Raw genomic sequence first — 11,716 nt, 5'->3', positions numbered from 1 at the left:
GAAGTTCTAGTGAAGTTCTAGTGAAGTTCTATTAAAGTTCTAATGAAGTTCTAGTGAAGTTCTAGTGAAGTTCAAATGAAGTTCCAATGAAGTTCTAATGAAGTTCTAATGAAGTTCTAGTGAAGTTCTAATGAAGTTCTAGTGAAGTTCTAGTGAAGTTCTAGTTAAGTTCTAGTGAAGTTCAAATGAAGTTCTATTAAAGTTCTAATAGAGTTCTAGTGAAGTTCTAGTGAAGTTCAATTGAAGTTCTAATAAAGTTCTAATGAAGTTCTAATGAAGTTCTAGTAAAGTTCTAGTGATGTTCTAATGAAGTTCTAATGAAGTTCTAGTGAAGTTCTAGTGAAGTTCAAATGAAGTTCTAATAAAGTTCTAATAAAGTTCTAGGGAAGTTCTAGGAAAGTTCTAGTGAAGTTCTAATAAAGTTCTAGTGAAGTTCTAATGAAGTTCTAGTGAAGTTCTAGTGAAGTTCTAGTGAAGTTCTAATAAAGTTCTAATAAAGTTCTAATTAAGTACTAATGAAGTTCTAGTGAAGTTCTTATAAAGTTCTAATGAAGTTCTAGTGAAGTTCTACTGACATTCTGATAAAGTTCTAATGAAGTTCTAAAGAAGTTCTAGTGAAGTTCTATTAAAGTTCTAGTGAAGTTCTATTAAAGTTCTAATGAAGTTCTAGTGAAGTTCTAGTGAAGTTCAAATTAAGTTCTAATGAAGTTTTAATGAAGTTCTAATAAAGTTCTAATAAAGTTCTAGGGAAGTTCTAGTGAAGTTCTAGTGAAGTTTTAATAAAGTTCTAGTGAAGTTCTAGGGAAGTTCTAATAAAGTTCTAATAAAGTTCTAGTGCAGTTCTATTAAAGTTCTAATGAAGTTCTAGTGAAGTTCTAGTGAAGTTCTATTAAAGTTCGAATGAAGTTCTAATAAAGTTCTAGTGAAGTTCTAGTGAAGTTCTACTGAAGTTCTAATGATGTTCTAATGAATTTCCAATGAAGTTCTAGTGAAGTTCTAGTGAAGTTCTAGTGAAGTTCTATCGAAGTTTTAGTGAAGTTCTATTAAAGTTCTAATGAAGTTCTAATAAAGTTCTAAAGAAGTTCTAATGAAGTTCTAGTGAAGTTCAAATGAATTTCTAATGAAGTTCTAGTGAAGTTCTATTAACATTCTAGTGAAGTTCTAGTGAAGTTCTATTAAAGTTCTAGTGAAGTTCTAGTGAAGTTCTAGTGAAGTTCTAGTGAAGTTCTAGGAAAGTTCAAATGAAGTTCTAATAAATTTCTAATGAAGTTCTAATGAAGTTCTAGTGAAGTTCTAGTGAAGTTCAAATGAAGTTCTAATAAATTTCTAATGAAGTTCTAATGAAGTTCTAGTGAAGTTCTAGTGAAGTTCTATTAAAGTTCTAATGAAGTTCTAGTGAAGTTCTAGTGAAGTTCTAGTGAAGTTCTAGTGAAGTTCAAATGAAGTTCTAATAAATTTCTATTAAAGTTCTAATGAAGTTCTAGTGAAGTTCTAGTGAAGTTCAATTGAAGTTCTAATAAAGTTCTAATGAAGTTCTAATGAAGTTCTAGTGAAGTTCTAGTGGTGTTCTAATAAAGTTCTAGTGAAGTTCAAATGAAGTTCTAGTGAAGTTCAAATGAAGTTCTAATAAAGTTCTAATAAAGTTCTAGGGAAGTTCTAGTGAAGTTCTAATAAAGTTCTAATTAAGTTCTAATGAAGTTCTAGTGAAGTTCTTTTAAAGTTCTAATGAAGATCTAGTGAAGTTCTTATAAAGTTCTAATAAAGTTCTAGTGAAGTTCTAGTGAAGTTCTAGTGAAGTTCTAATAAAGTTCTAATAAAGTTCTAATTAAGTACTAATGAAGTTCTAGTGAAGTTCTTATAAAGTTCTAATGAAGTTCTAGTGAAGTTCTACTGACATTCTGATAAAGTTCTAATGAAGTTCTAAAGAAGTTCTAGTGAAGTTCTATTAAAGTTCTAGTGAAGTTCTATTAAAGTTCTAATGAAGTTCTAGTGAAGTTCTAGTGAAGTTCAAATTAAGTTCTAATGAAGTTTTAATGAAGTTCTAATAAAGTTCTAATAAAGTTCTAGGGAAGTTCTAGTGAAGTTCTAGTGAAGTTTTAATAAAGTTCTAGTGAAGTTCTAGGGAAGTTCTAATAAAGTTCTAATAAAGTTCTAGTGCAGTTCTATTAAAGTTCTAATGAAGTTCTAGTGAAGTTCTAGTGAAGTTCTATTAAAGTTCGAATGAAGTTCTAATAAAGTTCTAGTGAAGTTCTAGTGAAGTTCTACTGAAGTTCTAATGATGTTCTAATGAATTTCCAATGAAGTTCTAGTGAAGTTCTAGTGAAGTTCTAGTGAAGTTCTATCGAAGTTTTAGTGAAGTTCTATTAAAGTTCTAATGAAGTTCTAATAAAGTTCTAAAGAAGTTCTAATGAAGTTCTAGTGAAGTTCAAATGAATTTCTAATGAAGTTCTAGTGAAGTTCTATTAACATTCTAGTGAAGTTCTAGTGAAGTTCTATTAAAGTTCTAGTGAAGTTCTAGTGAAGTTCTAGTGAAGTTCTAGTGAAGTTCTAGGAAAGTTCAAATGAAGTTCTAATAAATTTCTAATGAAGTTCTAATGAAGTTCTAGTGAAGTTCTAGTGAAGTTCAAATGAAGTTCTAATAAATTTCTAATGAAGTTCTAATGAAGTTCTAGTGAAGTTCTAGTGAAGTTCTATTAAAGTTCTAATGAAGTTCTAGTGAAGTTCTAGTGAAGTTCTAGTGAAGTTCTAGTGAAGTTCAAATGAAGTTCTAATAAATTTCTATTAAAGTTCTAATGAAGTTCTAGTGAAGTTCTAGTGAAGTTCAATTGAAGTTCTAATAAAGTTCTAATGAAGTTCTAATGAAGTTCTAATGAAGTTCTAGTGAAGTTCTAGTGGTGTTCTAATAAAGTTCTAGTGAAGTTCAAATGAAGTTCTAGTGAAGTTCAAATGAAGTTCTAATAAAGTTCTAATAAAGTTCTAGGGAAGTTCTAGTGAAGTTCTAATAAAGTTCTAATTAAGTTCTAATGAAGTTCTAGTGAAGTTCTTTTAAAGTTCTAATGAAGATCTAGTGAAGATCTTATAAAGTTCTAATGAAGTTCTAATGAAGTTCTAGTGAAGTTCTAGTGAAGTTCTAGTGAAGTTCTAGTGAAGTTCAAATGAAGTTCTAGTGAAGTTCAAATGAAGTTCTAATAAAGTTCTAATGAAGTTCTAATGAAGTTCTAGTGAAGTTCTAGTGAAGTTCTATTAAAGTTCTAGTGAAGTTCTAGTGAAGTTCTATTAAAGTTCTAGTGAAGTTCTAGTGAAGTTCTATTAAAGTTCTAATGAAGTTCTAGTGAAGTTCTAGTGAAGTTCAATTGAAGTTCTAATAAAGTTCTAATGAAGTTCTAATGAAGTTCTAGTGAAGTTCTAGTGATGTTCTAATAAAGTTCTAGTGAAGTTCAAATGAAGTTCTAGTGAAGTTCAAATGAAGTTCTAATAAAGTTCTAATAAAGTTCTAGGGAAGTTCTAGTGAAGTTCTAATAAAGTTCTAATTAAGTTCTAATGAAGTTCTAGTGAAGTTCTTTTAAAGTTCTAATGAAGATCTAGTGAAGTTCTTATAAAGTTCTAATGAAGTTCTAATGAAGTTCTAGTGAAGTTCTAGTGAAGTTCTATTAAAGTTCTAGTGAAGTTCTAGTGAAGTTCTATTAAAGTTCTAATGAAGTTCTAGTGAAGTTCAATTGAAGTTCTAATAAAGTTCTAATGAAGTTCTAATGAAGTTCTAGTGAAGTTCTAGTGAAGTTCAATTGAAGTTCTAATAAAGTTCTAATGAAGTTCTAATGAAGTTCTAGTGAAGTTCTATTGATGTTCTAATAAAGTTCTAGTGAAGTTCAAATGAAGTTCTAGTGAAGTTCTAGTGAAGTTCAAATGAAGTTCTAATAAAGTTCTAATAAAGTTCTAGGGAAGTTCTAGTGAAGTTCTAATAAAGTTCTAATTAAGTTCTAATGAAGTTCTAGTGAAGTTCTTTTAAAGTTCTAATGAAGATCTAGTGAAGTTCTTATAAAGTTCTAATGAAGTTCTAATGAAGTTCTAGTGAAGTTCTAGTGAAGTTCTAGTGAAGTTCTAGTGAAGTTCTATTAAAGTTCTAATGAAGTTCTAGTGAAGTTCAATTGAAGTTCTAATAAAGTTCTAATGAAGTTCTAATGAAGTTCTAGTGAAGTTCTAGTGATGTTCTAATAAGGTTCTAATAAAGTTCTAGTGAAGTTCAAATGAAGTTCTAGTGAAGCTCAAATGAAGTTCTAATAAAGTTCTAATAAAGTTCTAGGGAAGTTCTAGTGAAGTTCTAATAAAGTTCTAGTGAAGTTCTAATGAAGTTCTAGTGAAGTTCTAGTGAAGTTCTAATGAAGTTCTAATAAAGTTCTAATAAAGTTCTAATGAAGTTCTAAAGAAGTTCTAGTGAAGTTCTATTAAAGTTCTAGTGAATTTCTAGTGAAGTTCTAGTAAAGTTCTAGTGAAGTTCTTATAAAGTTCTAGTTATAGGGAAGATTTGGAAAAATGTGCCGTGTCAGGAAGGTGAAAAGTGGCTTTGTTTTTGTGGGATTTTGAAAAGGTGTAGAACGAGGGACAGACCAGGGTGTCTGGAACAAGATATTCTAGTACTAATGGGGTCATCAATATCACCCACATCAATAAAAAGTACTCACCAATTTGATGCCAGGACAACCCTCTCAACGACATTAAAATAAATGGCATCTACACTGGAGCTCCTGAGGCCACTTCTTCAGGTCAGTTACGAGCCCCAAACACGTTGTCAGATCGCAACAAACAACAACTCAGAAATGTGGGGGAAATCGCCGCAATCTGTGCAGTAACCAGTGTCACGGGTGCTCCTGTAAACCACTTCTCCTGTGGCAGACTCACCCATGCTCCCCTCCGGTCCCCATCTTCCCAGCGGCCCGACTCACCTGCCCTCGCTTCTGCTTCAGCTCTGGCGGACCGGCGCGTGTCCCCACCTCCTAGGGCACCAGGGCCGGTTCCCATAGATTTAAAGGGCAGCACACCTTTAATTGTTGGCCACTCCCCGCCGGATCTTTGTGCCTCTGAGAAAGCTGGACCTCTCTGCCTGTGTTACTCCCTTTGTGACCTCCTGACTTTGATCTTTGCCGCCTGCCCTGATCTACCGCTACGTCCCGACTCTGATCCCGTGCTGCCTGTCCTGACCTTCTGCCTGACTACGACTACGATTTTGCCTGCTGACTCTGTACCTCGTCTTGGCCGCCACCACGGGCAAAGTCACGCTGCAGCAAGACCAACCCGCATCGTGGCGGCTTTGGTGAAAACCGGGTGCCACTTAGACTCCGCTCCCAGGTGTCGGCTTCCATCATCTTCCGCGGTGGTCCAGGGGGTCCACTATCCCTGATCCTGACAACCAGAATTAACTATAATACCAAGTCCTTCATGTAATCCTGCACATGTAGGGCACGTGATTGGCTGCTCCAGTTGCCGGTTACAATATCTCGGATGTATCACTGAAAACTCGTACAGTGATCACATCGCTGCGGCCGATCCCAACACTGTAAAAAGCACCAAAATCTGTCGGAGGCCCCAAAACATTTCAAAGAAAAACATTCAGGATCTATCAGAAACCTGTCAGTGGTCGCTGTCGAATATGTAACTCGTCCGGTCAGAGGCGGAGACTGGAAAAGATCCTCTGAACCAAAGGCTTTATGGATCTTCACCCCGGACACACGAGATCCAAAGTATCTGAACTTCAGAGAAGATGTAATTTTATCCATTTACCTGAGTAGGATCCTGTGATGTCTCACGTGTTTCTGTGTCTCCGCCCATCATACGCCTTCACCCGATCATCCGCTCCACATGAGAACCTCCATTTATTATAAAGTAGGACAACTAGACGTCAGGTATTATGGCAAAACCAAGGACTTACAATATTATAACCCGAAACGCCCCACTTTATGCTTTTTGTTTATAGTTTTTGTGCCTTTTTGGATTTTGTCCCTGTGTTTTTTTCTGTTGCAAAGTCTTTTTAACATTAAAATGTAGTTCTTTAACCCTTTCCCCTCTTTTTTGGAGAGCTGGACTACTTATGTTTTTCTGTAGAGTAAATCTTGCAGTATCACATTGCGGAATATTCCGTGGATTCATCTTGTACGTCCTGTTGTGTTGTTGCGTCTTGAGCTTTTTTTTTTTTTAAAGCTTCTTTATTCAAGTCCGCATGAATATACAGATTATCCAGCACTTTGCATATACGCAGATATGCTACTATCCATACAGACTCTATTTTCCACATTTTTGTATAAGTTGTACAAATGGAGTAACATACATTCAATTATTTATTTTTAGTCTCTTCATAAACGAAAATAACCTAGGGATTTAACTTCTAACAACAAACCAATCGCAGGCAAATCTGTATTTTTAAAAGTGAATTTTTCTCATTCCTAGCATTTACAGTTTTATTTAGGGTATATAATGAATATGTAATATGTATACCCAGTAGTTTTATATATCAGGTGAATATATAAATTTACATTTTTACAATACACTTAACTGTTGGCATATTTCAACTATTTTCTAAAATAGGGATTTCCTCATTCGTGGCCTTGTAGAAAATAGATTTCCTCCATGGCTCCCATCTAGCATAATATTTCTTTTGTGTGTCATTTGTGTATGCCATTGTTTTTTCAAGATTACATATTGTATTTACTCTTCTAGTTATTTCAGAAAAAATTGGGATTTTTGGGGATTTCCATAGTGAGGCTATAATAGTAATTACTGTAGTTGATATATGAAATATAATGTTTTGTTCTTCTAGTGAGTAATCTGACAGCCCTATACCCAGGAGGGACAATTCTGGTGTTAATTTAACAGGGGTTTTTAAGACCTCTGCTAATAAATTTTCAACCTGTCTCCACAACCTCTGAATCACAGAGCACTTCCAAAATATATGTACTATGTCTCCATATTCCACCTGGCACCTCCAGCATAAACTAGAGCTGTTTGGAAATATCTTTGCCGGGGGTATAATACCGGGGGTATAATACCATCTATATAATATTTTTCTTCTAGTTTCCATATGTAGTGTACATTTGGAGAGAGAGGAGGTTAGTCTAAACATTACATTCCAGGTTTCCTCTTCAATATTTAGCCCTAAGTCTTCTTGCCATTTCTCCAAACATTTAAATGTGTGTGTTAGTGATATTTCTTCTATAGCTCTATATGCTATTGTGATACCCTTGGTACTTTTTTCAGGGTTCATAAACATCCTTTCGAAAGCTGTTTTTGAATCTTTCATATTTGTGGGAATTCCTGAGATGAAATGTCTCAGTCTTAAATACTAGTAGAAGTCCTGTTTAGGAATACTAAATTTTTTGCTAATATCTGCAAAAGCCATTAAGTGTCCTTTATCCCATATGTCTGCTATTTTGTGGATACCATTTTTTATCCAATTTTGCAAATCTAAGTTTTCTATCAATTGAGACGCTGTCTCACATGTAAGGTCTCCCACTTTTAATTGTAATAAATTAGAATCTCTGGAATATTTTCCCCATTGTTGACACCCAGCCTGTACTGTGGCTAAGGGGCTGTGAAAAGGGGAACGATTGATAGCCTTTTCCCAGAGTGCCACTGAAACACTCTTTTTATGTGATGCATGGTTTTCTATTTGTGTCCAATGTTTATTTGTGAAGGGGAAAAACCACTGTCTCGCTTGGTCTAATATAGCAGCTTCATAATAACTTGTAATACGTGGGAGACCTAACCCGCCTTTTAATTGCGGTCTATATAAAACTTCTGCGGCTATTCTGGGTCTGCTTTCTCCCCATATATACGTGTTTATTAGTCTCTGGAGTTTAAGCAGATATGTTTTGGTGAGTTGAATTGGTACATTTCTGAAAAGATATGTGATTTTGGGGAGGACCATCATCTTTACCGCAGCTACCCTTCCTACCCACGACACATAAGCTTTTGCATATAGCGCCAAGTCCGATTTTACTTGATCTAAAAGGGGGGTATAATTGTGTTGAAGTAATTTTGAAATTGGGTATGTCAATTGTACACCCAAATATGAAATATGGTCATCAGCCCAGGTGAATGGATAACTTGACTTAAGTTCTTCAGTGGTTCTATTGTCTATATTTATTCCTAGGATTGTTGATTTATTAGCGTTAAGTTTGTAGTAGGATATATTACTGAAATTTTGAAGTATTGCATATACCTGTTTTATCGAATCTTTGGGTTGTGTGATTGATATTATGACGTCATCAGCAAATAAGCCTATTTTATGGTCCACTGTTCCTATTTTAATCCCATTGATTTCTGATGATGTTCTTATAGTCTCTGCTAGTGGCTCCATCATTAGGGTAAAGATTAATGGCGATAATGGGCACCCTTGACGGGTCCCATTTGTAATGTCAAATGGGGTAGAGGAATATCCAGACATGGTTACATATGCATTAGGTACAGTGTATAATGCCATAATACTCTTCAATGCTTCAGGTAAAAATCCAAATTTCACCAAAACCTCTTTTAAGTACCCCCAGTGTACTCTATCGAACGCCTTCTCTGCATCCAATGAGAGAAGCAGAGAAGGCGCCCGAGTCCGCTCTACACAGTTGATCAGATCTATAAATCGCCTTGTGCCATCAGAGGAGACCCTCCCCCTAACGAAACCCACTTGATCTTTGTGTATGAGTCTCGGCAATAGGACGGCCAACCTTTCGGCCAGTATTTTTGAATATAATTTGAGATCCGTATTAAGGAGTGATATAGGGCGGAAGTTTGATGGCTTATCTGGGGTTTTTCCCGGCTTGGGAAGTGTTGAGATAGCTGCAAGTAACATCTCCTTAGGTATCGTGCCTGAACATTGGATAGAATTGAATACTTTTGTCAAGTGTGGAACTATAATTTCAATATGAGTCTTGTAGTACTCATTCGTTAGGCCATCAGGCCCTGGAGCCTTATTATTTTTAAGTGACTTAATTGCTTTAATAATTTCTTTATCAGAAATAGGGTTAGCCAATAGTTGGGATTGTTCTTGAGACAGAGTGGGTAGTTCTATATTATCTAAAAATGATCTAGGTTGTTTGGTTGTTTCGTCATTTTCTAAATGATACAATGCAGAGTAATATATAGCCATTTCCTCTGTTATCTTCTGGGGATCATGCACCTTTTCATTTTTTGAGTCGAGCAAAAATGCTATTCTATTTTTTGTTTCTCTCTTTTTTAATTGATGTGCCAGAATTTTACTGGCTTTATTACCCAGCGAGTAGTGGGTGGCTCTCATTTTTTGTAGGGCTTTTTCATATTTATGGGATTCTAAATGCGATAATTGCACTTGTAATTCTTTTATCATCCCTTCTCTATGGGGACAATACTTATTCTTATTTAAGGCATGCAGCAGTGATAAGCCAGCCATAACATGTAATTTTTTCTCTGTATTCGCTTTGTTATTTGCTGCTGCTAGTCCTTTAAAATGACCTCTCATAAACATCTTATGCGAGCACCATAGCAATTCTGGAGAGATATTATCGACGTTATTAGTTTGAAAGAATTCTTTCAAGCTATTTATTGTGCTCTTCTGAAGTTTAGGTGGACGTAAGAGAAAATTATTTAGACGCCATACTCTGGAGCTAGGTTTGTCATATTTTTCTTCTATCTCCAAATAAACAGGTGCATGGTCCGTCCAACTTATCACTCCAATTTTTGATGTTTTAACTCTACCAAATAGATTGTGATCGGATAAGAATAAATCAATGCGGGAATACCCTTTGTGTGGGTGGGAGAAGAAGGAATAATCCCTTTCTGTCGGGTGCTGTAAACGCCACACGTCTAAGTAATATTCTTCATGAGTTAAGTGAAATAGGTCTGAAGTTATTTTTAGTACCATGGTAAAATTGTGAATACCCGCTTACATACATACTGTTGTAAAAAGATTGCATATATACCCATATTTTACAAGTAAATGTACTATGAATTTCTATGCCTGCATAAAACAAAGGGGAAAAAACCTGGAATAAAAGAAACAACATAGTGACGTATGTCACAACATTAGCATTACTCCAAACCCCTGTCAGGGGTTCAATGACGGCACTTAACGTGTTTGCCAGATACATTTAAATCTAGCAGTACCGTGCAGAACCCAGGGTTCCATTTGCACCCACCTAGATAGTATTGGAGTGCAAAAATAAGTAAACTAAGAGAAAAGAAGACGTTTTACACTCTTTTTCCAGGCGAGATGGCGCTGTAGTTGGTCTTGCAGATGCAGAGAGTTCTCCCTCCGATGTCAATTTCCATTCTTGTAGTAGCTCCTGTAGTTTTTTCGGTGAGGACGCTATCACACTCCTTCCGTCTTTCTGTATGATTAATTTGACCGGGAATCCCCATCTATAAGAGATATTATGTGCACGTAAAATTTTAGCCGCTTCTTGAAACTCCCGCCTCCTGGCCAAAGTGACGGCTGATAGATCTGCAAATAATGAAATACCCTTGAATCTTTCAGGTAACTCTTCGGGATTTCTTGCTTTCTTCATCAATTTTTCTTTAAAATGGAAGAAGTGTAACCTTGCAATCACATCTCTAGGTACTGATTGTGGAAGAGATTTTGCCTTAGGAAGACGATGTACTCTGTCAATTAATAGTTCTGACTGAGTTGCATCAGGTAATAAAGTCACAAAGAGATCTGTCAAAAATTCCTCTAATGCCTCCTGCTGAACCGATTCTGGTATAGCCCTGAACCTCACATTGTTCCTCCTGGAACGATCTTCTATGTCCGCCATTTTTAGGCGCAAATCTCTCACCTCCTCCTCTAGTGCATTATTTGCGTCCACCAGCTCGTTGTGTGCCTCTGTAAACTCCGCCATTTTCGTCTCCACATGTGCTGTTCGTTCCCCCAGTTCACCACATTCCTTTTGAAAAACAGATAGAGCAGACTGTATGTCCCGCTGAAGCGATGAGTGTAAATCCCTGAGTAAAGCTTTGAGTAGGTCCTCTGATAAGGGCCTTCCTGCAGGGGAGAACGTGGCTGCTGGATTGCTTGTCCCTTGCTGTGGAATATGTGCTGGAGAGGCTAAGCTTTGCTGAGTAGCCTGTTGTCTGGGGCTGTTAGCTGGAGATATAGCCTCCGTGTTAATAAAGGAGTGTAACAGAGCTGGGTTGCTGAGAGCAGGAGAGTATTCTGGCGAGGAGTGGGATGATGAGGTCGGGGATTGTACCTGTTGCGAGGCTGCTGTTCCAGCGCGAGTGCCGCGGCCGCCATCTTGTGAGCGCGTGGTGGGGAAGAATTCCGTCAATTTTGCCGGTCCCGTTCTTTTTTTTGCTGGGTGATCGTTCAGGAGTCACTTTTTACGGTGAGTTGCTGCTTTGTGCCGCTTCTGGGTCCCTGCACACGGAGCTCAGCAAGTATGCGACTTACTCCATGCGCTGCCGGCCACGCCCCCCCCCCCCCCCCCGTTGCGTCTTGAGCTTTAATCAGGAAAATTTTTGTTCAAAAGTGAATAATCATAAAATGGAAGTGAACTTGTTGGTTTTACTAAAAAATATATACTGTATATATACAGGCGACCCCTAGTTACAGGCGCCCCCTCTGCCCTCTGACCTCCTGTGATGTCTCTGCAATGAAGCTCTGCAGAAATCCTTGTTTCTGTGACAACGCAAATTGTTCAAAATCCTATTTTGTCTGGATTTACACTAACAAAATCCGCCTGTTCCAACTTACATACAAATA

This window comes from Engystomops pustulosus, chromosome 8, assembly GCF_040894005.1.
Source record: "Engystomops pustulosus chromosome 8, aEngPut4.maternal, whole genome shotgun sequence".
Classification (NCBI taxonomy): Eukaryota; Metazoa; Chordata; class Amphibia; order Anura; family Leptodactylidae; genus Engystomops; species Engystomops pustulosus.
This window is presented reverse-complemented; position numbering follows the sequence as displayed.